The sequence below is a fragment of the Pseudorca crassidens genome, chromosome 2, assembly GCF_039906515.1.
Source record: "Pseudorca crassidens isolate mPseCra1 chromosome 2, mPseCra1.hap1, whole genome shotgun sequence".
NCBI lineage: Eukaryota > Metazoa > Chordata > Mammalia > Artiodactyla > Delphinidae > Pseudorca > Pseudorca crassidens.
Genome location: NC_090297.1, coordinates 131,293,743 through 131,321,662, shown reverse-complemented (window position 1 = coordinate 131,321,662; position 27,920 = coordinate 131,293,743). Strand labels below are relative to the sequence as shown.

Genomic DNA, 27,920 nt, shown 5'->3' with positions numbered 1-27,920 from the left:
TGCCAGGATTACTGCCATAGTTTCTAACTTGATCCTAGACCACGGTTCTCGCACCCCACCCTCAATCTATTTGCCACACTCCTATTGGCACTGTCATTCAAAAATCAGATCTGATCACCCCCAATCCAGTGGTTAAAACCCTTCAAAGGTTTTAGGAGTGCTTTTAGGAGAGAGTGCCAAATTAGCACGGCATGCAAAGCTCTAGCCTCGCCTTCCCCCTTGCCTCACACTGCTCTCACTCGATAGTCCACTGTATACATGTCACTCTCTAAGTTTTCACTCAGCTGTGCCTCTCTGCCTTTGAACCAGCCGCTCCCAAGCATATAACGTCACCTCTGGAACTCCCTGCTCTATCCATGGCTTGCTCCTATTCATCTTACAGCTTACGTGTTACTTCCTCCAGAAACCAACCCAAATTTTCTCATCTAGCCAGGGTGATGCCCACGAGTGTTCCAGTAACACTTGTGCTTATCTCCAGAATGGCAGCTATCACACCACATTGTATTTTAATAGCATGGAAATTCCAAGAGACCACATTTTATCCAGAGCCTAACAAATATCCTGGCATGTAGATGGTACTCAATAGAAACTGATCAAATTGTGAATGAACAAGAGGAGAATGAAGGAAAAAAATGTTGAGGTTTACATTATACTTGTTTTTCTGGTTATACTTTGAGACACTGATAGTCTTGAATTTGCCATTTTGAAAGGATCTCAATGATCAGAAATTATTTTTTCTCTTTTTACCACTTTGAGAAAACGATGTAAATTTAAGAACCAAGTTGACTTCAAAGAAAGTTTAGGCAAGCTAAAAAGGATTGAAGAATGCTCTTTTCATGGCTAGGACAGCCATGACTCATGATCCCAAGAAACATCTATAGCATGTAACAACTCCAAAGCATTGGATGCTGATAAACTGACCAATGTGTTCGTTCCTCGTCCATCTACCAGTCCCCACAAGCCTGAGAGAATGTCTCCCCCTCATCATTTTCTAAGGAACAGACCTAAGTATGCTCTGACAGGAAATGAAGCAAAGATCTGCATGCAACAGTTCATTAAGACTGGTGGCAAGGTCCAAGCTGATATAACCTACCCTGCTGGTTTAGGAGATTTCATCAGCCTTAACAAGACCAGAGAGCATTTCCATCTCTCTATGACACCAAGGGTCACTTTGCTGTTCATTGTAGTACACCTAAGGAAGCTAAGTACAAGTCGCACAAAGTGAGAAAGATCTTTGCGGGCACAAAAGGAATCCCTCATCTGGTAACTCATGATGCTCATACCACCTGCTACCCTGATCTCCTCATCAAGGTGAATGACACCATTCAGATTGATTTGGAGACTAACAAGATTACCCATTTCATCAAGTTTAACACTGGTAACCTGTATATGGTGACCAGACGTGCTAACCTGGGAAGAACTGGTGTGATCACCAACAGAAAGAGACCTCCTGGTTCTTTTGATATGGTTCATGTGAAAGATGCCAAAGGCAACAGCTTTGCCTCCTGGCTCACCAACATTTTTGTTATTGGTAAAGGCAACAAACCACAGATTATCTCTTCCCCAAGGAAAAGGGATCCACCTCACCACTGCTGAAGAGAAAGAAATAAGAGACTGGCAGCCAAATAGGGTGAAATCAGCTCTAGGTTATGTGATTGAAAGGTCTTTGTACTTAACTGAAGAGTATATGGCATTATTATTATTATTTTTTTTTTTGCTGTACACGGGCCTCTCACCGTTGTGGTCTCTCCCGTTGCGGAGCACAGGCTCCGGAGGCGCAGGCCCAGTGGCCATGGCTCACGGGCCCACCTGCTCCACGGCATGTGAGATCTTCCCAAACCGGGGCACGAACCCGTGTCCCCTGCATCGACAGGCGGACTCTCAACCACTGCGCCACCAGGGAAGCCCTATATGGCATGATTAAAAAACAAAAATAAGAATGGCACAAACAATTTAAGAACTTAATATTAATTATTAATACAATCATCATTCAAATGATTTTGTGACCCTTTGCACTGTGTACATTATATTGACCAACCCCGAGCATCTAAAATAAAAATGTCAACTTTACTTTGTGATAAATAAATTGCCTTTAGTTATTCCATAGATAGTGGCAACTATCAGGATAAAATCATTTTAAATTCACTTGAATATAAAACAATTAACATAAGTGATCTTCTTTAGCATTTTTGGTAAAAAGTATTTTATTAACTTGAAAAAGCAATAGGGTTTACAAATCCCCCTCAGAATTGAAACAATCTGCTTGCAGGATCTGTGACTTTTCCACTTGTTTTGTTTCATTCCTGCATATGCATTGACAGTTCAAAAGCTCAGTCTTTAATTCTAGTGGCAATAAATTCAACGCCAGTCCAGAACTTGTACTACCTGACATCTTCCACCCAGTCTCCAAGGGATCAAAGCAGTGTTTGAAATCAGCCTTCTATGTAAAAAAAAAAAATCTACAGTGTGATATGAAATGCTAGAATGCTACAGTGTGATATGAAATGCTAGAATTTCTAGCCCCCAAAATACATCCCTCCCCACCTCCTGTCCTTACCAGTCAATATCTGAAACTACTTTACCAAACAGAAACACACAGTATGAGGGAATAGTCTTAAGATGTCAAAGAGATTATTCACTGATTTAAATTCACACTGCCTATTATGTTTCCCTTTTTGCCTTATTTGCCAGGAGGCTCAGAGCCAAATTTATTATTCAGTTGTAGTAAAACTTTTCTATTTCCTGCTTCTGTTAGAAGTCCCATCCCCTTTTCTATATTTTATGGATTAATGTACCCTCAAAAAATCATATGTTGAAGCCCTAATCCCCCAGTGTGGCTAAATTTGGAAATAAGGGCTTCTAAGGAAGTAATTAAGGTTAAATGAGATCATAAGGGTGGGGCCCTGATCCTACAGGAGTAGTATCTTTACAAGAAGAGACACTAGAGAGCTGGCTACTCTCCTTCTCTCTCCCTCCCTGCATACACACCAAGGACATGTGAGGACACTGCAAGAAGGCAGCCAGGAAGAGAGCTCTCACCAAAAACCAAATGAGCTAGGACCTTGATCTTGGACTTCTAGCCTCCAGAACTATGAGAAAATTTCTGTTGGTTAAGCCACCCACTCTACAGTTGTGCCCAAGCTGACTATTACATACACGATACATGTCTTCTCTTGTTATCTCTTTACTGCTTACCTGGCACCCAGTCTCTCATGTCTGGTCACCATAAACTCTGCTATGCTGCATCTCCTGTCACCCACCTACCAGTTACGAAAACTTTGAAAAAATATTTCATAAACTGAATGAAATTAAGAAAGATAGTAACTCAGCACAATAATTCGGAGTCTACCCTCAAACTATACATGCAACCTTAAAATTAACCTTGTCTATTGCTTTCCTAAGAGTGACCTCTATAATTTTATAAAAAGCAAAGATGACTTTTTTCTTATTATACTTTAGTGTCCAGTTTTATAAGTGATGTTTCTGTAAAACTGGCAAAATTAACAAGCATGATACTGTGGCTTAATTTCATGGGATGGTGTGTCCTTATTGAACACAGAAACCACCTTACTCCTACCCCATTTTCTTTTCATGTTTTTCCATTTTTTCTAATGTTTAATGTGATCCACAACCCTGCCCCACCCCTCCATTCTCAAGCCTCTCCCTCCCAACACACACTGTCAGCAAATGATCTCAGTATTGCCTATTTCTTTGATATCATTCAGCTTAACTTGTGAAAACTGTCTTCTTCTCATAAGACATACGCCAGATAGCCAGACTGTAAGCATTATAAACTACAAGCTCTTCTAAAGGAAGTACAGAAGTTTAGAGCTACAACAGGCTAGTAGTGTTTGATTAATAGTTTTTGTGTCAAGAAAAACAAAAATCATTAAGATAATAAGTTTCCACTATAGCTCACATGCTTAAAACTTTCTTTAAAAATTCTCCTTGTAGGGGCTTCCCTGGTGGCGCAGTGGTTAAGAATCCACCTAACAATGTAGGGGACACAGGTTCGAGCCCTGGTCTGGGAAGATCCCACATGCTGCGGAGCAACTAAGCCCGTGAGCCACTACTGAGCCTGAGCTCTAGAGCCCGTGAGCCACAACTACTGAGCCCGCATGCCACAACTACTGAAGCCCACATGCCTAGAGCCCATCCTCCACAACGAGAAGCAACCGCAATGAGAAGCCCACACACTGCAACAAAGAGTAGCCCCCACTCACCACAACCAGAGAAAAGCTTGTGCAGCAACGAAGACCCAATGCCGCAAAAAATAAATAAATAAATAAATAAATAAAAATAAAGTTCCCTTTAAAAAAAAAAAGAAAAAATGGCCACTCTCCTACACCACTCACAGCATAGCATTTCTTGAGAACAATTTAGCATTATTTATTAAAAAAAAAATTCTCCTTGTAAGTTAAAATGTCCTGTATTTGCATTGAATGAAAAATTGTATTACTGGAATATTTGAGAAAAATCCATTGAGACATTTTTTTCCTTAGGTGTGGAAGCAAAGAAATAATATTAAATTTTTCAAAATTCAGTTATTTTTACAAAAACAACTGAAAAGTGGTTGAACTTTGTTGATTCCCATGTGGATAGACTTCAGTGTGAGGTAATTTTCGTGAAACACAGGAAAAGTAATAAACTAAAGTTGAATGTGATTTGAAAATACTTTATGAGCAGCTAAAAAAAATTCTTAAAGCTCTCTTGGATAAGCTTGTCAAGATTAGCCTCTTGGCATTTAGAAATTGAATAAAGTTAAATGACTCAAGATGTAATAGTGCCCAAATAGAGAATGATTATTTCCACTTAGCTGTGAAGCATGGATACAAGTGTTCCTCTATACAGGGTATTAGAAAAGACCATTGGTCAGGAAAGTGAGCACCAGATATCACTTCTTTAAGAATTAAAGTACTTAGTGTTTTCTAGAAATGTCCCAGAAGAGCTTACCAGGCCTGACATTCACAGTCATCGACTCTCCCATACAGATCTTCTTAGTTTTCTACCCGACAGTCCTATCACAGAACCTAATCTCCAGAGAAACTGAACCCCTCCCTGACAGCACTATCTAATGTCTTCTACCCAATTTATGCCCTATATCACCTTGCTCTTTTCTTCATAATACTTATCACTGTCTGAAGGTATCTAATTTATTTGTTTACCATCTGTTCCTTGTCTCTCAGAATGAAAGCCTCATGAGAACAAAGATTTTTCCTTGTTTAGTGCTGACTATCCAGGGTCTAGGACAGTGTTTGTCACATAGTAGGTACTCTATAAATATTTATGGAATGAATGAATGAATGGATGAAATTTTTATTTCCCATAAACATCTGAACTTCACTGCTTCTGTGTCTTGGCATATAAATTTTCCTCCATCTAGAACGCCTGTACTCTCCTTCCACTCTACACCTTCACGGTCCAATTAAAATTTTATAGCATCTAGGCCTGTGTGGGAATTAACAATGTGCAAGCTTCAGCTCCCTTCAAAGAGCGGAGGATATTTAAGGGATCAGCCTGTGACGTGTTCTTTTCACACACACAGACACACAAGTGCACAGGCACACACATACATACACACAAACTAGCACAGTATCACTCAGTAAGCATTTATTACATTAATTAATGAGACTAGTTCACCATTCAAGTTCTAAATGTGATTTCATCTTAGCTAGAAATATAACAAGAAAAGTGGACCCATCATTTGGTTAGTGCTGTGGCATGGCAGGAGAAATATATCAATTACTTGTGTTCAGTTCACACAGAAACAGCAAGGGTGGCAAAATTCTGATGTAAATTCAGATCATTAGTTAATAAACTTTTGCTCAGTTGTCCCCTGCCAGGCTCCTGGGACATATCCAGGACTCCCTACGGCATTCCATGAGTGTTTGGAAAGAGAGAAGGAAAGAAGAAAAAACAGAATCTTCCCAAATCTACATAAATCTTCAGGGGCCTCCTGTCCATGGGTTTATGTCAGGGTGACCTCTGTTTTGCCCTGCTTGGAGAATCCACCTTGAATGGGTCAGTCGTGGTTTATGAAGGCAGAAAGAGAAATGCATTTGCTCATCTCTTGGACTGAAGGATTTTAGTACCAGGTCAGTCATTCTAGTCCCACTTATTTTTCCAACCACCAAATTCTCTTTTCTCATCCCTATCCCTCCACGCACTCAGTGTCTAACAGCCTATTGAGTAATAAGTTCTTTCAACTACACTCTAAGAATTCTCATGACTTGTAATAACAGCGAGTCCTCTGACTATAAAAAGGTCAATGTTTAATCTCGTCTTTTTCTCTGTGTTACTTCTATGCACATTCTTTGCCTTATAACACAAAAGCATGTCCTTTTTATTTCAAGTTGCTATGTAAGATCTGCGGCTGGGTCTAGAGGTGAATGTAATCTGCAGATGATAGCATGGTTGGTGCATTTATTTTGTTTTTTTTTTTGACAAGTGTGAATGGTGAGTTACAAACTGGCCAATGATTCCCAAGGTTCATTTTGTGATACCTATGTTGTAATACCCCAAAAGGTATCTAAAAACTCTTAAAACTAAATTAATTTGGATTTACCTTTAAATTTCTGAAATAAATATGGAACAATAGCATTCCTTGACACAAAACATAACAAAAGTTGCTGTATCTTCCAACAGATTAGGAACTGTTTATTGTTCTCAGAGACAGACTCAGTCCATTTCATGAATATTGTTCGGTTACTTAGCACCGAGTTTAAATGTTTTCTGATGATAATAAATGAATTTGTGTTTGTTGCATTCAAAGTCATTGTATTTTAAAATATTCACTCTCCTTTAAGCCCTTGGTTAGAAAGCTGATGCGTGGAAAGGTTACAGAGGCAACTGTTAGGAGCTGCGTCCTTACCTCCAGGCTTCAGGCTGCCTTGCAAACATTAAACAGTACAAGAGTTACCTTGTAGTCAAGGAAGAGAGAGCCATATCCAGTGACACTAATCCATTCTACTGATGATGGTTAAGAGTGAGACATGACTATGGCCTGCTCACAAGACTGTCTTTAAAAATGGTTTAAAACAGGGGTTCCGCGGCCTGTTAGGAACTGGGCGCACAGCAGGAGGCGAGCGGCCGATAAATTTCATCTGTGGCTCCTCACAGCTCCCCATTGCTCACATTACCCCTCACACCCCACTGTTCGTGGAAAAATTGTCTTTCCCGAAACTGGCCCTGGTGCCAAAAACGTTGGGGACCGCTGTTTTAAAACATCATATACAAATTGGAACATGAATTAGAAGAAGAGATAGGGAAAGGTTATTTGCACAGCCTGAGCCAACTGCACGTACACAGAGCTGGAAAGTATTTTGCTTAGTACCAGTGCACTCAACACAAATAACATTTAGTACTTTTTCATGATATTTAGAACTTATTACGTACTATTTATTTAGTACTTAGTATCTGCCAGGAATTGTTCAAAGTCATTTAACATATTAATCCTTTAAACCTCCTGGGAGATAGTAGAAGGTAGCTACTTTTATTGTTTTCAACATTTTACAAATGAAGAAACACACACAAAGAGAATAAGCAACTTGCCCCAATGCACAGGGGTTGCATTGCTACAGACAACCTCAAAGAGGCAGCAGACTAATCTAGATCAGTACAGACTAATGTTACCAAAAAGGGTACAATACCTTCATCATCACTAGAGGAAGACATTCCACAGTTACCAAAATAAGAAGTCATGTAAAACCATGCAGAAAAAAATCATGCGTTTGTTATGGACAAATCAAATTACCAAGAAACTTGGTAAATACTATAATGACGGATTTTCCTCAATTATATTTAAGAGGGAGTTAGATATAACCCTCTTAGCATGTCAGCTGCAAACAGGTATGCAAGAAAGAAAATGAACAAATATCAAGTAATGCCATCAGGCATCACTGAACAAATGTCACAATGATCATGCAGGTACTAGAGGTGTTTTGAAGAATCTTCAATTATTCCTTCAAGTCATTCATCTCTTAAGAATAATGGACTACCTCCAAGTCCAGCACAAAACCTCCTTCAGAAAATGTGAGAGGCTATAGCTACATAGCGATAGCTATATCAGCTACTTAGCTGTAATGGCTATAGCTACGTAGCTATAGCTATATCAGTTACTTAGCTATAATGTAGGTCAGAGTTCCGTTACGGGTTAATTGCTTTCTTCATTTTTGTACGCGAGTTAAGGAAAATGAATGAAAGGAAACACTTGCCTTATGAGATACAGGTTTGATGTTATACTCAATGAAATGATCACAGGAAAGGCACCATTTCTAATCTATTCAATTTCTTAGCAGATCACTTGGACAACTATATAGCCTTAACTAAAAATCCTGTTTGGCACATAAGAACTACAAATATATCATTAATACTGATTAATTTTTTAAAAGGAAAATACAAAAGTAAAAATTGAATTAAACCTGCCAATGAAAAAATAAATGATATAAACATATTTAATCATCTAGAAGCAATATTAAGACACTTGGAGATATGCAGAACATTTAACCATAATTTCAAATAACTCCTTTGTCCATGGCCCATGAGTTGCTAATGAATATTACATTTAATGCCTAACGACAGATGAATGGATAAAGAAGATGTGGTATATATATACAATGGAATGTTACTCAGTCATAAAAAAGAATGAAATAATACCATCTGCAACAGCATGGGTAGACCTAGAGATTATCATACTAAGTGAAGTTAAGTCAGAAAGAGAAAAACAAATACTGTATAATATCACTTATATGTGGAATCTAAAATATAACACAAATGAACATATCTACAAAACAGAAACGGACTCACAGATACAGAGAACAGATTTGTGGTTGCCAAGGGGGAGGAGAGATGGGGAAGGGAAAGATTGGGAGTTTGGGATTAGCAGATGCAAACTATTATATATATAATGGATAAGCAACATGTCCTACTGTATAGCACAGGGAACTATATTCAATAGCCTGTGATAAACCATAATGGAAAAGAATATGAAAAAGAATATATATATATGTATAACTAAGTCACTTTGCTACATAGCAGAAATTAACACAACATTGTAAATCAACTATACTTCAATAAATTCTTTTAATTACATGTCTTCCTTATTTTTAATAAATTCATAAACTTAAAAGTTCAGCAACATAATGTTTTAGCATTTACTAACTTGCTCATGCCAGTGATTATATAAACTAATAAAATTATAAAAACAACAAGTTTTTTATTAGTATTAAAATCCATTAAGATAATACACCATTATTCTGACATACATTTCTTTATAAAAATAATTTATAAGTAATAATAATGCTGAATTATATGATATTATAGCTAGGACAGGAGGGAGGGACAGTACAGTCAGATTAAGCTGCCTGAACTAAAAATGTTATGTTATAAAATCTTTCTGAGGAAATAATGTATTTCATTCATTCATTCATTCAACAAATATTTATTGAGTACCTATAAAACAGTAAAACATATGCTGTACTACAACTTTTGACAAATATTAATATATTAATTTATTATATTTTTTATGCACATAGTCTAAGTATGATAAACATTGTTCTTCTTAGATATATTTAATAAATTCAATGATGAAACTCTTGAAAAAATTCCATATAGTTCTCCCAAAAATGTTGTCTCTGGGACCAATTTTTTTTCTGTAAAAAACACACAGTAAAAGATTTGGGGCAATGGGCCACATCAACAATTCCTTACTCCCAAATATTTCAAAGAAAAACATTACTGTGCTATACTTGAACATTTGCTCTGTGAGATTTCTTTTTCAAAATAGATTTTTTACATATTAAAAAAGGATAAAAAGACAGGCTAGACATTGCATCCTTTGAGACTTTTGAGTAGTTCCACTGTAGAATTAAACCTTGAGACTCTAAGCCTTCTTGCTCTGCCTTCCACTTGATAAATCCTTTTCCACTTTGGGACCTTTGCACTTGCATTCCCTCTGCCAGATATTCCTTCCCCTGATTATGTCCATGGCTTTGTTACTCACTGCACTCAGGTCCTTGCTCAGATATCATCTCCTCTGGCAGTACCCTCCTCCATCACTCTCCATCCTTTTCCCTGCTGCAATAGACTATTATCTGAATCTGCCTTGGACCAGTGTGCTTGAAATAACAAAAAGAAATTCATGTGTAATAGATTCAGCATTAAGATGGCTCCATGACATGGATCCTGAAACAAATTGTAGCATTACTCATCCTTATACATCAATAAAGATTCTATTTCCAGACAATGACATTTATTGTTTTGAAAACTATTTTCACCTTAATATTAAAGAATATTACTTTTATTGGGACTTCCCTGGTGGCACAGTGGTTAAGACTCCATGCTCCCAATGCAGGGGGCCCCAGGTTTGATCCCTGCTCAGGGAACTAGAGCCCACATGCCACAACTAAGGAGCCCACGTACCACAACTAAGCAGCCAGCGAGCCACAACTAAGGAGACTGCTTGCTGCAACTAAGAGACCTGGTGCAACCAAATGACTAGACAACTAGTTCTCTTTTTAAAAAATAAAAGAAAAATAAAAGAATAAAGAATATTACTTTTTTAAAAAATCTCTTGGAGGTCCAATGACATTTGCTGATTGAATTTGAAAGTCAAGTACAAATTGGGAGATTGGGATTGGCATATATACACTAGTATGTATAAAACAGATAACTAGTAAGAACCTGCTGTATAATAAATAAATTAATTAAATTAAAAATTTAAAAAAAAAAAGAAAGTCAAGTACAATAAGATGTTCCCTCTCAGGCACTATGAATGTCAGTTTTAAAGTTAGACAGACTTGGCTTCAAGTCTCAGGTCTGCAGCAAACTAGCTATGTGAGCATACTTTTAAACTACTCTCATTAAAAGCACCAAAAACCTTTTTTGATTCAATCTAATAGACACATTCCAGTTCTTATGTTATTGGACCACTCTGAATCATTTGATAAAGATGACAACCGTTTTTTTCCAGAAATTTTGTTTTCTGTATACATTTTTAGCTGCTCCTTATCAGTCACCTTTGCAGACTCCTTTCTTTGTCTTTCAAACATTGATGTTTCTCACTGATCTGAATAAGGCCCTCTTTTCTCCTCACTCTCCATTCTTTCTCAGTGCTATCATCTTCTCTCATGCTCAGACTTCCAACGCATCAACTTACCTTACAGCTCTCTCTTAAGGGCCAGATCCAGGTATACAGTTACCTACTCAATACTATCTTGTAAATTTCCCAGAGATACTTCAAATGGATTGTGTTCAAACCGGAACTTGGCACTTCCTTCACACCGACCTGATATTCTCTTGTTCCCTGTGATACTCTCTTGTTCTCATTCTGTCACCCACTTCATAAACCTGGATCATCCTCTACTCCACTCTCACCTTCACCCTTCTGCTCTCCGATCAGTCACCAAATCTTGTCACAGCTACCTCCTATGTGTCTCTCAAATCTGTCCATGTCCCTTCACCCCCACTGTCATTGCCCTTGTTCAGGGGAAAATAATCACCTCTGTCCTGGATCACCTCTAGAGAATAGATGCTTAAACCTGTAGCACTGCTACAAGTAGTAGTTAATGAGAAACTTCAGGTATTTGGAGTAAATTAATGTTTTACTCTATTGGTTTCTGACTCTCAGGGAAGGTGAAGGTACCCCAGAAGGCCTTTCTTGGGAGTCAGAGACCAGGAGTCTTGACAAGATTGCTTTATCAATCAATGCTGAAGCAGAAAATAAAAGCACTTACCATTCAGGGACACTGACTTGATCGCCAAATGACACTACGCAAGTCCAGACAAAATCTAACCAACCTGACTCTACTGGGTCCAGTTGGTTAAACTGAGTATATTAGCAGTTAAGATTTAGTAAGAGATTTAGGGCTAAACATATTTATAGTAAAATGCTAATACCATTAATGATTGTGCCTTCATATTAATTAAAATGCAATGTCTATGCCTCTTGTGACTGACTCGAAAGCATCAAAATGACAATTGTATAAATATCCTACTTTGTTTAAAGTATATTATGTTTTAGAAATAGTTGCTATTTAAGTACTTAAATAGTTACCACTCTTACAACTTAATAATAAAAAGACAACCCAATTAAAAAATAGGCATAAGGGACTTTCCTGGTGGCCCAGTGGTTAAGAATCTGCCTTCCAATGCAGGGGATGAGGGTTCGATCCCTGGTTGCGGAACTAAGATCCCACATGCTGCAGGGCAGCTAAGCCTGCACACCACAACTACTGAGCCTGTGTGCCACAACTACTGAGCCCATACGGTCTAGAGCCTGATCGACACAGCTAGAGAGAAGCCCGTGTGCTGCAACGAAGAGCCCATGCACTGCAATGAAGATTCCGCATGTCACAATGAAGATCCCGCATACCGCAACTAAGACCCAATGCAGCCAAATAAATAAATAAATATTTAAAAATAAATAAATAAATGACAAGGTATATTTTTTAAAAATAGGCATAAGATCTGAATAGACATTTCCCCAGAGAAGATATACAAATAGCCAAAAAGTCCATGAAAATATGTTCAACATCATTTTAGATGTTTGCATCTTTAGAGAAATGCAAATCAAAAACCACAAAGAGATACCTACTTCATAACCACTAAGGTGGCTATCATCAAAAAAAAAAAAAAAAAGAACACTAACAAGTGTTGGTGAGGAGATGGAGAAATTGGAACCCTCATATATTGCTGGTGGACATGTTAAACAGTGCAACTTCTTTGGAAAACAGTTTGGCAGTTCCTCAAAATATCATCATATGACCCAGCAACTTCACTTCTAGGTATATACACAAGAGAGATGAAAACATGTCTACACAAAAACGTTGTACACGGGGCTTCCCTGGGGGCGCAGTGGTTGAGAGTCCGCCTGCCGATGCAGGGGACACGGGTTCGTGCCCCGGTCCAGGAAGATCCCACATGCCATGGAGCGGCTGGGTCCGTGAGCCATGGCCGCTGAGCCTGCACGTCCGGAGCCTGTGCTCCACAACAGGAGAGGCCACAACAGTGAGAGGCCCACGTAACCCCACAAAAAAAAAAAACAAAAAAACTTGTACACAAATGTTTATAGCAGCATTATTCGTAATAGTCAAAAAGTGGAAACAACCCAAATGTCTATTTATTCTTAGGGAATAAATAGGGAAATAAAATGTGGTAAATCCATGTAGCAGAATATTATTCAGGCAAAAAACAGAATGGTTTATATGCTACAACACATATGAACCTTGAAAACATGAAAATTTTTTTCATTTCTAATTACTTTTCTTTGCTAAGTAAAAGAAGTCAGACACAAAAGGCCACATATTATATGATCCCGTTCATGTGAAATGTACAGAATATGCAAATATATAGAAATAGCAGGTAGATTAGTGGTTGCCTAGGGCTCCGGAGTGATTGGGTGAGGGAGGAGATAGGGAATGACTGTGGATGGATAAGGGGTTTAGTGGGGAGGAAACAAAAAGGATCTAAAATTAGATTGTGGTGATGATTGCACAACCCTGTGAATACATTTTAAAACACATTGAACTGTACCCTCTAAATGGATGAATTGTATAGTATGTTAACCATATCTCACTAAATCTCAATTTCTTAAAAAAAAAAAGAAAAGAAAGAAACAATCAGTACACAAAACCTGTTTGTCAATAGTGTTGGTTAGAAATGCGTTCAACTACGTGTCAACATTCAACTGAAAACAAATGAAGCCAAAAGGAGTTGACTTTTCTCACAGAGCAAGAAGTCCAAAAGTAGGTAATGACTCTTGGCTCTATAACACCTTCATGGATCCGGGCTCTTGGATCCATGGATCCTGCTGTTTGACACCTGATAATTACAAGAGGAATGCTGCAGCTCCAAACATCCAATCAAAGCAGGAATAACAGCAAAAGGGCAATAACAGTCACTTCTGTCCCCTGTTACCAAGAAAGCAAAGCTTTCAAAGACACACTGGCTGACCCCCCACTTATATCTCATTGGTCAGAACTATGTCACATGGCCACCCCTAGCTTCACAGGAGGCTTAAAAGTACGTGATTTTCACAGAACAGCTCCATTCAAAGTAAGAGTTCTGTAGGCAATGAAGAAGGAAAGAAGGGATATTGGGCAGAGAAATAACAGTGTCTGCTGCAACATCTCTCTCCAGGCATATACCCTGAAAACTCTACTAATACAGAATTACATTAACAATCTTAATTTTTAAAAACGCAAAACCTACATTAATGCCCTGGTTGGTACAGGACGTGAGAAAATCTCCCCTTCTTTCACCTTTCCTCATCCCTCTCCTGACCACTGGGATGGCTTTCTTGCCACTGAGACCGCCTTCTAGTTGCTTTACTTTCTAGTCTGTGGAAATCCCCAGTTTGAGTGTCTGTCGACTAAAGAAAAAAACAAAACAAAACAAATATCCTGACCAAATACGAAATGCTCTGATTTTCTAAGGAGGAAGAAAACTTGATTTTTCTTCCCATAATCTGTTTGCTTCATACCCTCCAGCCTCTCACCCCCACACATACAGACCCACAAAAAAACCCTTTTACTTTTCTCTTCAGAGAGTCACCTTCAGTCTCTCTTAGGGCTGCTCTCTTCACCTACTTATATGGTGGTTTTCTCACAGGTACACGCCTATATTTTAGCCATGTTAACATAGTTCTAACCTTATAGGTGGGATTATGGGCTATTATCAGTTACACAGGTTTCTCTCAGAAACCATTCTATTTCAGATGTTCGTGTGGACCTGACAGTTTCCACCATCATATTTGGAAGTTTACCTTTTAATGAGGAAATACCATGTGCCAGACACTATGATAAATGCTTAGGATACATTATCACTATTGCTCACATTACCCTTTAAGATTAGTGTGCTAGACCCTGAGTAGTTGAGTAACTTTCCCAAACTCAAACAACTAGCTAGTTGCAGAGCTGAGATTTGAAGCCAGGCCTGTCAAACTTTAAAATCCATATTATAGTGCCTGAGAGGGAACATCTCATTGTACTTAACTTTCAAATTCAATCAGCAAATGTCATCGGATCTCCAAGAGATTTTTAATAAAAGTAGTATTCTTTAATATTAAGGTGAAAATAGTTTCCAAACCAGTAAATATCATTATGTCTGAAAATAGAATCTTTATAGATGTAAAAGGATAAGTAATGCTACAATTTGTTTCAGGATCCATGTCATGGAGCCATTTTAATGCTGAGTCTATTACACATGAATTTCTTTTTGTTACTTCAAACTCAAAGGTCCAAAGCAGATTCACATAAAATCCTCTTCCCTAAAAATGAAATACCAAATGTATTTACAACATAATGTAAAATAAAAATTATCCACTCAGAATAACTGTATAACAATTTCCCTGATTAATTTTTTTTAAAACCTACTCTATTTCAAAACATAAGTTCACTGAATGTGTATTAAAGGTTATTTCCATAACCTTTAAGTTATAAAGGGATTTCAAGCAGAAGTTTATGAAAGTTAATTAAATAGAATGCCTTGGTAGATTTTTTTCAATTATTCAATGGCTAGAGATTTAGGTATGAAATATATTCCATAAACTCATAAAGTATGAAGCTATTGACTTCTTTATTTACCAAGATAGACAAGTGTGCAGCTCATTTATTCTTAGAACAAAGCCTACCTTTGACATCTCGTATTATGTCACATTTCATTATATTGTAGGAAACAACCTCTAAGATAGAAAAGTAAAACAAATCTCCAGACGTTCCAGTACCTTTTTTAAAAAAGGTACAGCTAGGTCAGTATTTTAGAACTTGAGATGCTCTTTTACATGAGAATGTGATCCATATTAGGACAAGCCAGGTCAGCCCACAAATGCTATCTGGGAAATATATAACATTCCTGAAGCCAAGACCAAATGCTTCTAGTAAATCTATTTGCTGTACTATAATGTTTTAAAGGTAAAATACATTCTTAGTGATCATTTAGTCTTTTGAGGTCACATGTTTCCCCACTGTACCTCCAAAATAAGATCAGAGTCACACTTTCAATGCATTTCATTTTAAGGAATATTTCTCAATCATCTGTACACCTACCCCTCCTTTCTTCACCTCCTACCAAATGAGCAAAGAGAGAAAGAAGTCCCTTAACACAGGTTATGGTTGAAGGCCCAAGAGTGCTGATTCTTGAGACTGTACTAGTCAAGTTTCTTTTCATTACAAATGTCCGACACCCAACTCAAATTAACTTACATTTAAATAAAAATTTTTAAGAATCTATTGGCATATGTATCCGAAAAGTCAAAAAATAGAACGAGATTTAGGTGTGACTTGACCTAGGGATCCGAATGATGTAATCGGGCTTCTTTCCTTTCCATCTTTTACTCTGCTTCCTTCCACAAATTGGTCTTCTCTTCTAACCACAGGCAGTCTTCCTCCCTGTGACTGGAGAAAATGGCCACTGGCAACCCTAAACTCACTGTATCCTAGCACCATTACAATAAAGGAAAGAGACAGTCCTTTTTTTTTTTTTAATAACCTAACTTTCCAGCTCATTTCTTGTATCTTTTTTTTTTTAAATATTTATTTAGGCTGCTCTGGGTCTTCGTTGCAGCATACAGTCTTCTTAGTTGCGGCATCCAGACTCTTAGTTGTGGCATGCGTGCTAGTTCCCCAACTAGGGATCAAACCCCTTGCATTGGGAGTGCGGATTCTTACCCACTGGACCACCAGGGAAGTCCCCGGAAAGAGACAGTCTTCTCCCACTTTTTCTAGCAGAAAAGTCCCAATTTGCTATGTCAGTTTGACTAACATACTGACACCCTCCAAGGAAGCTGGGGTATAATATACACTGATTGACAGTTCTTATATGATCCCATAGAATAAGAAAGGATGTTTCCCCCAAAAAAGATAAATGCTGGGTAAACAAATAAAATGTATGTAGAACAGAGAGTAAGAAGTGGAGGCAGAACTCTCTTAAAGAGATTAAATATGTAATTTAAAACTGTCCCACAGACAAAAAACAAAAGACCCTCCAGATTCAGATGGCTTCACTGTCCTGAATTCTACCAAACATTCAAGGAGGAAGGAATAACAATCTTACATAAACTCTTTATGGGAGGAAGAAAAACTTACCAGTTTTTTTTATGAGGCTAGCATAACTCTGATACCAAAACCTGAAAGCACACTTAAAAAAAAAAGAAAATTACAGGCCAATATTTTTCATGAATACAGATTCAAAAATCCTCACAAAGTATTGGCCAGTGGAATACAACAACATAGAACAAGGATAATATAACCATGACGAAGTGGGGTTTTTGTCTTAGGAATGAAAAGTTGGGTCAACATGAGAAAATCAATCAATGTAATTTACCACATTTACAGAATAAGAAAGGAAAAAAGCATAATCATCTCAATAAAAAGCAGAAAAGCATTTGACAAAATTCAGTACTCATTCCTGATAAAAATCACAGAAACTAGGAATCAAAAATAATTGTCTCAGTCTGAAAAAGGACACTAGCTAAAATCCAATAGGGGTATATTAAATGCTTTCCTCATAAGACATCTGCTCTCATCACTTCTATTCAACACTGTATTAGAAGTCCTAGACAGTGCAATGAAATGTCTTCGTTACATTTTAAAAAAGCAGTTGTGGGTTTTGCATTAATGTGCTGTTTCCCCTGTCATTTTAATGTTATACAGTCTTGAATCTGTTAACTCATCCATCTTATCCACAAAATTATAGATTAAGGAAGCTATTCCACTAAAACAATTTTCAATGAGGTGAGATGGGATTGGATCATTGTGGAAGCACATATGATCCTTTATGTTTATCTAGCAGGAGGAAATAAAAATAACTCCTCCAAGAATAGACTGACTTTACTGCATCAGTGTAATTTGCCTACAATTGCCCCTTTGTCATCAAGCACATTCACATCATCACCTTCTGTGACCAGGGACAAATAATGAATATTTCAACTCTTCTTCCATTTCACCTTCTCACTTTTTACAAGCTTCAAATATCTACTTGAAAAGTAACAGTTCATTATCAAAAACTGCCTTGTTTTTTATTTTTACTATGTCTACATTTTATAACCAATTTATTGTTGTGTGGCATTTGTTGTGACTGTAAAGTTTATGGTACAGCGTGTAAACTTTAAATGTTACTGCATTCAAAGCAATTGTTTTTCAACAACAACATTAGTTACTTGGTAATTGGGAAGATGTTTTCAGCATTTTACATCCTAATATGATAGTTTGTTATGTGTGCATGAACAATGGACCAAATTATGATACATAGATAGATGATAGATAGATAGATAGATAGATAGATAGGATGGATGGATAGATAGATAGATAGATGATGAGAGACATAGAGACACAGACAGAGACAGATAGAGATAGAGACAGACAGAGACATCCCGGCCAGATGGTGGGCAATGCTGCTGGACTGGCAAGTCTTTGAACCTTGAACAAGCCAGCAGATGCCCAGCACTCCCGGCCCTAAGGTGAATCCAGAGAGCCTCTCTGCACCAAGCTCTTGCACACCTGAAAAGGAACTCTCCATTTTGCTGAGATGATATTGCGCTTGTCAGTTCCCATCTGCTTCAGTGCCTTGCACAGTACCTAGGGTACTTCTCCCTGTCCGTGGTTGAGGAGGTTCTTGCTGCTTTCTAAGATACAGCTCATCAAGCAGCCCTGGAGTGCCGCCTTCTGAATCCTCAGAGCCGTGAACCTCTACCTGATCATTTCCATTATTGACCTGGTTAAAAAAGGAAACCTGTCCAAAATCGTCACCTGGATGCCTAATCACCACAGCCTCTTTGGCTGTGAATGGCTACTCCATCTTTCCTTTGGGACAGCAAAGACATACAGTAGGCTCTACTGCCTCCGCAGGCGGTGAGTAGGCTAATGCCCCTCATTTCTCTGAAACCTGCAAATAACTCCTCCGTTGGCAATAACTCCACCCAGAGAATTTGAAAAAGAATAGATACATGTATATGTATAACTGAATCACCTTGCTGGACACCTGAAACTAACACAACATTGTTAATCAACTGTACTCCAATATAAAATAAAAAGTTAAAAAATAAATACATAAGTAAACTCCGCCCAGCTCCAGCAACGCTCCCTGCCCACTTCCAGCCCACTACTGAGATAAAAGTGCCTTGATAGAGATAACTTGGCTTCCCATTTGTGGAGCAACCATACCCTCCCAGGTGTGGCCACCTTTAGGCCTCAAGGAGATACCAGTTCTAGCTGGTTCCTGCCCCACCTAACCCACAAAAAGAATGGAGAGGGTGCCTCGGATTTTCGACTCCAAATTCTAGGCTATAACCCCACTTCAAATAACCTCCTCTGTGTAAGTGGTTCTAGAGAAGGATAAATAAACAATAAACAGATGGTTCTGCTTAGAAAACGGGATAATGAATAAACTAATCCTTTGCTATAAAAAAGAAAGAGTTCTACCAGAAGAAAATTTAACCAGAAAGACATTCATTAGGGTATACCTGCACTGCTTGCACTTTGAGGGAGAGGAAGGAGCAGAAAAAAGCAAGAAGACATTAACTAAATAGCTAACTATTCTGACTGAATGACTGGCTCTTTGTTTCACATGCCTATGTAAAATAGGCATCAATGGCAAAAGGACTTACCTACAAAAAACTGGCTTAAAATATAGTCCATTTTTTAGAAACTGAATTCAGTCAAATGCCAATTTTTCCCCTCCCTTCTGAGTACATATTTCTCACACTGAAATAGATGGCTATGTCGCCATGTACTACACATACCCTTAAAAGTATAAACATTTCTCCCCTCCAACATCACTATTTCAAATTTAATTTCAAGTCTATCTAACAATGGACCAATGTTTGCAGTCCAATGGCTAATCCCTACTTCAGTCCTGGAAATGACCTCCAATAGGCTGAGAGCAAAGGATCAGATAAAGACACTGAAAATGTGGACTTTCTTTACCTCTTTCCTTCTATCCTTATTACCACTCTCACCCCACTTTCCAATCATCTTATCTGGAGAATTTTCTCCTCTGAAGAGCCACACCAAAAGTGGCTTATTCTACAAGTCTAAGGGGAAATAGGATTGGAGTGAAAAGTCTGATCTTACACTCTGAAGTTGATTTCTGGCCATCACAAATGCATCTTAGGTCAAGTAGAATGGGATTGAATCGTAAAATGAATCATAAAAACTTGGTTACAACTACAAAGGTGTAAGTGAGTCACTGAGATATTTTATGATATGCTTTATTTGTAGAGTGGCCATTCTGGAAAATCTCAGCGAGATGGCTTTTCTCCACAGGACACCAGATTTCCTAAGATGATCAGTACTGTCAAGAGTAATTTGTTTATTCCTTTTTTTTTTTAAATCAAATAGCACACATGCAGGGGGAAATAACTTAGGGAGTTCCTTCCTACTCCAGGCCCTTGGCCAGTTCTGCATCTCAAAATTCCCTCCAACTGAAGTTTCTTATCTTTCCAGAGTTTCCATACATATATATGTATATGTGCTTTAATAGCAATCCATCTAATTTTAGTGTTTTATACAAATAGAAGAATATGATTTATTCTGTATTTTTAAATACAGCTATCCCTTTTTAAGAACTGTGTAATATTTCCCTATTGCTGTATATTTAGGTTGTCCCCCAATTTTTTTCTCATTACCAATTATGCTGCAACAACTTGCATATGCATCTTTTCAGACCTGTATGAAATTGGATAAATTCCTAAAAGTGGAATACCTGGATGAGAAGCTTTGTGCATATTGAATTTTAATGGATATTGCTAAATTGTCCTCCACAGAGTAATTTGCACCAATTTGTATGTATCTTATTATCCAATTTAAATCCTTTTCAATAATCTGATAGGTAGAAAATGACATCTCCTTTGTGTTCTTTTCTTTGTTTGTTCCAACATGCTTTGTTTTTTTTTTGGCTGCTCCACACGGCTTGCAGGATCTTAGTTCCCTGACTAGGGATTGAACCCAGGCCATGGCAGTGAAAGCGCTGAGTCCTAACCACTGGACTGCCACGGAATTCCCTCAATATGCATTTTTTAATTTATGAACGAGGTGGACCTTTTTTGATGTGTTTATAATCTACCTGCATTTATTTTTCTGTAAAATACCTATATTATATGATAATTATTTTTTCTTTTTTATAAGCTTGTATTTTTCTTGTTAATTCTTGTTATAAGAATACTTGTGGGGACTTCCCTGGTGGTGCAGTGGTTAAGAATCTGCTTGCCAATGCAGGGGACACAGGTTCGAGCCCTGGTCTGGGAAGATCCCACATGCTGCAGAGCAACTAAGCCCGTGCGCCACAACTACTGAGCCTGCGCTCTAGGGCCCTCGAGCCACAACTACCGAGCCCACGTGCTGCAACTACTGAAGCCCACGTGCTCTAGGGCCCGAGCTCTGCAACAAGAGAAGCCACCGCAATGAGAAGCCCATGCACCGCAAAAAGAGTAGCCCCCACTTGCCGCAACTAGAGAAAGCCCGCACATAGCAACAAAGACCCAATGCAGCCAAAAAATAAATAAAATTAAAACAGAACATATTTCAATAACGTTAAAAAGAAGAATACTTGTGTACTAAGAAAATTAGTATTTTGCCTGAAATGTTAGATATATTGGAAATTTGCAATTTTCCAATTATCTTTTGAATTTGTTTAGAATATTTGTTGCTATACAGAAAGCTTCTTTTTCTTTGCTATATAGGCATTTATCAGTATTTTTCTTTCTATCTTTGTTTTTGTATCTTCATTAGAAAATTCTTCCTTACCCCAAATTATTAATTTTTTAAATGTACATATTTTTCTTAAATACTTTGTTTTACTTATTTCTGACAACTTAGGAGTTGATAGAGATTCAGCTATATTTTTCCCCAAATGGAAAGTCAGTTGTTTCAATACCAAGTTAATAAATAATTTATTTTTATTATTTATAATAATATATATTATATATTAAAACATATTTAAAGGTTACCCTAGGTTCAAATCCAGGCTATCTAGGTTCAAATCCAGGCTCCATCCTTACTGGTTGTGTGACCTTAGGGGGTGAATTATTAATTTACCTTGTTTGAAAGGTAATTAAAGCAATTTGCTATTATTATTGCTTATTTGCTTTTGTTTTCTTAGGAATGGATGTTAAATTTTATCAAATACCCATTCAGCATCCATGAAGATAGGCCTGGGCTTCCCTGGTGGCACAGTGGTTGGGAGTCCGCCTGCCGATGCAGGGGACACGGGTTCGTGCCCCGGTCCGGGAAGATCCCACATGCCACGGAGCGGCTAGGCCCGTGAGCCATGGCCGCTGAGCCTGCGAGTCCGGAGCCTGTGCTCCGCAACGGGAGAGGCCACAACAGTGAGAGGCCCGCGTACCAAAAAAAAAAAAAGATAGGCCTATGTGTTTTAACCCTTTAACCTATTAACATATGAATTAAATCAACTGGTTTCTTAACATTGAAGCAAATGGTCATTCCTGGCAGGAACTTTGCTTAGTATGTATTATTCTTTTAAATTACTAATAGATGCTACTAGCTAATTTTTTTTTAGAGTTTTGATATTCAGAAGTTACATTTGTCAATGATTTTCTTTTTCTCCTGTACCACCTTTATCAAGTTTTGGAATAATTGCTTTCTGGCACCATAGAGAATATTTGAAAGCTGTCTCTATGCATTGGAACAGTTAAAATAGCATTATTTGTTCTTTGGAGGTTTGAGACATACCATATGTGAAGAATTCTGTGCTTAGTATTTCTTAGTAGGTAACTCTGACAACTTCCTCTATTTCTTCTAAGAAAATCAGTCTGTTTACATTTTGCATCTTCTCTCTCAACAATTTTGGTGATTTAAATTTTCCTAGAAAGCCATCTATTTTGACAAGCTTTTCAAATAGTTGATCAAAGAAATCTATGATAGTTCTTTTAATTTCCTCTGTGTGCATGGTGATATTTTTCATCCTGGTATACAGTGAAGTTGCACACCCATTCATATAATTTCTAAGCTAACTTTAGAATCTAACCCCTCCAACAAATCTATTGAGGTTACAAACCTTAACATTATAACTGAATGGAGTAAACCTAGCAAAACTCTAGCATTTTCCTTTTATCTTTCAGGATTTAATAATTATATTAGTCAACAAAATTTTTAATGAGTATCTGCCCAATACTGTTGTAGGTAATAGTAATAAAGTGGAGAATATGGTTTAAATATCCAAATGTAATGGGAACTTTGCCCATAGCATTCCAATAATCAGATTCATATATATCAGTTTACTGAGAGATATTCAAATTCAAACCATTTTAAAATAGGGCAAAAAAAAAGATGTCTGCTGACTGGATTTAGTTTGGTGCTAACACCCTCATGTCCCTTCATACCACAAAGACACACTATCCGGCAGTCCCCAATGACAGCAACTTGCCCAAGACAAGACTTGTTATATCTAAGGATCTACCTACTGACTTCCTCAAATACCTTCCTGGCATGTAAAGTACAAAGAGCACTTTTCTTTCTTCATTCTTTCTTTTTTTTTTGTTTTGCCGTACCTCACGGCATGCGGGATTCTAGTTCCCCAACCAGAGATGGAACCAATGCCCCCGCGGTGGAAGCGCAATGCCTCAACCACTGGACTGCCAGGGAAGTCCCTAACTAGCACTTTTCTTAAATACCATGCTCAACTTCATAGAATTCTTCTTTACATGAAAAATTCAACTCAACAGAATACTTATATAAATATTATACTCATACAACTTGTTGATGACCTTGAGTGCCTGTCCTTGCAGGGTTCCCGGTCTGGACATCCCCTCTTACTATATTTTCTGTCCCATTTCTTCTTCAGTGACACTGATGGTAAAGACATTGAAACTCCTTTGCCTGTCGTGCCAGTTATTAATTCATTGCGTTTCCTCTCCTTCACTGCCTGTTCTATGACAATTAGGATGGACGTATAAATATTTCTCCTTTGTCAGTGGGCACACTAGAGGAGAAAGAGGTTTCTCTTCCTGGTTCCACTGTGCTTTTCCAGGCAGGCCCCTGCAGCACATGCAGCTTCTGCAGTGCCCTGATCCAGCAGCACACATGGTTCCTCCAGGAGCAGGTTCCAACAGCTCTCAGCAACAAGAAGCACACGGCACCTCGCCAAGGGAAACTTCCCCTAGAACGCTCTGCCTGCCCAGCACCTCGTGGTGGACAACTTCACAGCCTCAGTGAATTTGCTTTGCAGTGAGGCACAGCACACCCTCTCCACGAGATCTGGATCTCAGACCTGAAGGGAGGGAAAAGAGGTCTTCAAGAGCTTGGGTAACCTATCTTCCTCCACTAATATACCTCATTCCAAAGGGTAGTAACTGCCACCTGTATCTTCTATTTAAGTATTTAGAGTTCTTTTTACTCCTTCTTAGCTATTATGGACTGAATTGCGTTCTCACAAAATTCATACTTTGAAGTCTTTAACTCCCAGTACCTCAGATGGTGACTATATTTGAAGATAGGATCCTTAGAAAGGTAATTAAGTTAAAATCAGGTCATTAGGGTGGGCCCAAATAAAATATGATCAGTATCCTTGTAATAAGAGGAAATGTGGACACAGACACAGAAGACAAAGGGAGAAGATAGCCATCTATAAGCCAAGGCGAATGGTCTCTGAAAAAAATAAACCTCGGTGACACCTTGATCTCTGACTTCTAGCCTCCAGAATTGTAAGAAAATTAATTTCTGTTGTGTAAGCCATCCAGTCTACAGTATTTGTTATGTGGCAGCCCTAGTGAATGAATACACTAGCCAATCCCTCATTACTCCAACCACTTGTCATACTTAATGATTTGTTATATTATGCTTTCCTAGCGCCAATTACTCTCTAGTTTCTGCTGCATGATTGGACCCTGTCTCCCATACATATTGTTTTCTTGAACATTTTATTTATATATATATATTTATTTATTTGTTTGTTTGTTTATTTATTTCTGGCTGTGTTGGGTCTTCATTGCTGCTCACGGGCTTTCTCTAGTTGCGGTGAGCGGGGGCTACTCTTCATTGCGGTGCTCAGGTTTCTCATAGCAGTGGCTTCTCTTGTTGTGGAGCACCGGCTCTAGGCGTGCGGGCTTCAGTAGTTGCAGCACGCGGGCTCAGTAGTTGTGGCTCGCGAGCTCTAGAGTGCAGGCTCAGTAGTTGTTGTGCACGGGCTCTAGAGCGCAGGCTCAGTAGCTATGGCGCACGGGCTCAGTTGCTCTGGGGCATGTGGGATCTTCCCGGAGCAGGGCTCGAACCCGTGTCCCCTGCACTGGCACGTGGATTCTCAACCAATGCACCACGAGGGAAGTCCCTCTTGAACATTTTTAACTCTTTATTCTTTTAATTACTTTTTGTATATGTTTTTTGCAAAATTTTCTTGAATCTGTCTTCCATACAGCTTTCTCAGATCTGATTTCCCTACAAATTTTTTATTTGTTTTTAAAACTACTTTTATTCCTGCAATATGGTTTTTTTCACCCTGCCATTTCTTTCCTGCATGCTTTCAGATCACGTTTCGTCTCTTTATGTTGTCTTAGGAATTATTTCTTTAATGCTGGTAATTCTTCCTATGTTCTTGTTTCCAAAACATCATTTAAAAAATTTCTTTGATATCACTGAAAAGTGTTTATTTGAAATGTTCGACTACCGCTTAACACATATTCTGCTGCTATGCATTCATCTGCTACCTTTTGTGCATTTGGTTCTTGTCCTCCTTTATACTCATTGTGCTTCGGTTTAAGCCCTGTGCTTTCTAATCCATTCTCTCCAGGCCTATTATTTGCAGAAGAAAAAGCCAGGGAGTTGTGTTGAGTTGCCACAACAGGCACGTTCAATAACGACATGTTTTGCTCAGATATTTTCCCACCACGCTGAGTGCTCCACAGTACTCAGTACTCTACCTCTGTGCTCTCACTGTGCCTCAGGCCACATAAATAAGATGATTTTTATACCAATTGAAAGATCGTTGTTTGCCCTCTTCAAGTCTGAGCCATCTATTTTGGGGAATCCTGAACACTGTTCAAAAATACAGAGCTAAAGTATCTCTTTCACATTTTTCCTTTCATCTGATTTTACTAATTTGTCAGTTATCCTTTATCGTTAGTGTCGAGTGATTGTTATTTCCATCAGTGAAGATGTTTCCTACTCTTTAACCTTTGTGTTGCTTTTAATTATTTAAGAGATGAAAATGGGGTAGAATTACCTTTACCACCTTTTAACCACAATTCTTGCATGATTAGCAATTTGAACCATCACCCACACTTCAGACATTCAAACCATACTTAGGCACAATAGAAATGCAAGCATGCTATCTCCCTCTTGCAGTGTGTTCCCTCTGATCAGTCATATAGCACTGGGATTGGACTTAGTCTTAAAACCCTTCTCAGCCTAGCTTTCCAAGTACCACTACCAATTGATCAAAGTTGGCACATGACAAGAAAATCATTTGCCATTCTGCGTCTACATGTGTGATACTTGCATAAATAAAACATTTAATTGTGAAATTCCTCCTTTTCAACTTCAAAGAGCGCCGTTTGTCCAGTTAACCATAGGGAGATTTTTCCAGTGACGTTACTGGTGTATGATCTTTGCCGATGTTTGGACTCACAAAAGTCCCACTTGATTCATAGTTTTGACTGCCAACATGACCCACAGTCAGAACAAGTTTTAAAACTTCTGACTTAACGGCACAGACACATATCAGAGAAATTTGAGAGAGGAGCATTCCCAGATGTGACCCTAAGTGTCTTCCTCTGTGAGTCAGAGCCTAGTAAGTTCTACTCTTGCACAGTCTTCACAGACTCAAAAAGTTTTAGCTGGAATGTATGATCTGCAAATGGATGGGACAAATTACTAAAATAAACCAAATTTCCTATTTGTTCTGGAATGCCTAAGATTAGCAAACTTCTAGTTTTGGATTTATAGACTTTGGTCCCTGAAAAATACATGTATTTTTTAACATCGCTATTGAAAGATGATCCACAAGCTTTGTATTTATTCTATTTGCAAAAGATAATTTTTAAATTCATTCCCTCTGTCTCTGTCTCTCTCTATCTTGCTTCAACAGAAGTTCCAAAGGTTGAGAATATAACAGATGCCATATATATATATATATATATATATATATATATATATATATATATTGCACAAACAAGGTGCTTGGCTGTTTCTTCATTCACTCATGTGTTCAGCATACATCTATGGAGTGCCTACTATGTATCAGGTATTCTTCTAAAACCCAATGATACTGCAGTAAACAGAACAGACAAAATAGCCTGCTTTATTACTGCTTAGATTCCAGTGGACATCGGAGACACTGTGAAACTAGCTCTTCAGTCACTCACCTCTTGATTGAGAGATGACTAAGAATCCATTGGGAGGGTGAAGAGGCTGCTAAGGAGGAGTTGTTTTTTGTTTTTGTTTTTTCTTTTTGGAAGACTGTTGTTAGATGTTACAACACAGATGAAGAGTGTTGTAAGTTTCCTCCCTCCTCACAAAGGGATACTCCCTCCTCACTTTAAGCCCATTGAAATCTCAAAAGAACCATTTGAAAAGCTAATATGCATTCTCTGGAATTTAAAGGGACATAGGAACAAATTACCTGATCCGTGACTGACCCGAAAAGCAAAGGTAAGTATAGCTAGAGCTGCCTAAAGAAGAAAAAGTTAGTATCAATATTAAGCTACACATGTACTGACAGCAGGGCAGGGGGTCTGTCTTCCCCGGATCAGATACAAACCCTGCAGAGTGGAGTGACTGATAGTCAAGTTGATTAGCTGGCCAGGAATCCCACCAAAATCCCCTGCCAAGAGTGAGGCAGCCACAACAATGAGAGGATAAAGATGCCCCATGGATGCCGAAGTGGAGTGGAGGGATGAAACTGGCCACAAGGAAGCAGCATCACTCCTGCCAGGAATTGCAGATGAAGGTCTCCAAGGAGAGCATTGCTAAACTAAA

The 27,920-nt window shown here is 38.3% G+C and overlaps 1 protein-coding gene and 1 pseudogene across 1 annotated transcript in view; one reads left to right on the top strand and one right to left on the bottom strand.

The window, feature by feature from the left end:
* PAPPA2 (pappalysin 2) overlaps window positions 1-1,887 on the bottom strand; it is a 488,087-nt gene extending 486,200 nt beyond the window's left edge. The window contains exon 1 of the mRNA XM_067728728.1: window positions 1,737-1,887. The gene's annotated coding sequence lies outside the window, so the exon portion shown is untranslated. The remainder of the gene's footprint in view (window positions 1-1,736) is intronic.
* On the top strand, window positions 852-24,180 carry LOC137209348 (small ribosomal subunit protein eS4-like; annotated as a pseudogene).
* Window positions 24,181-27,920: the final 3,740 nt, after the last annotated feature.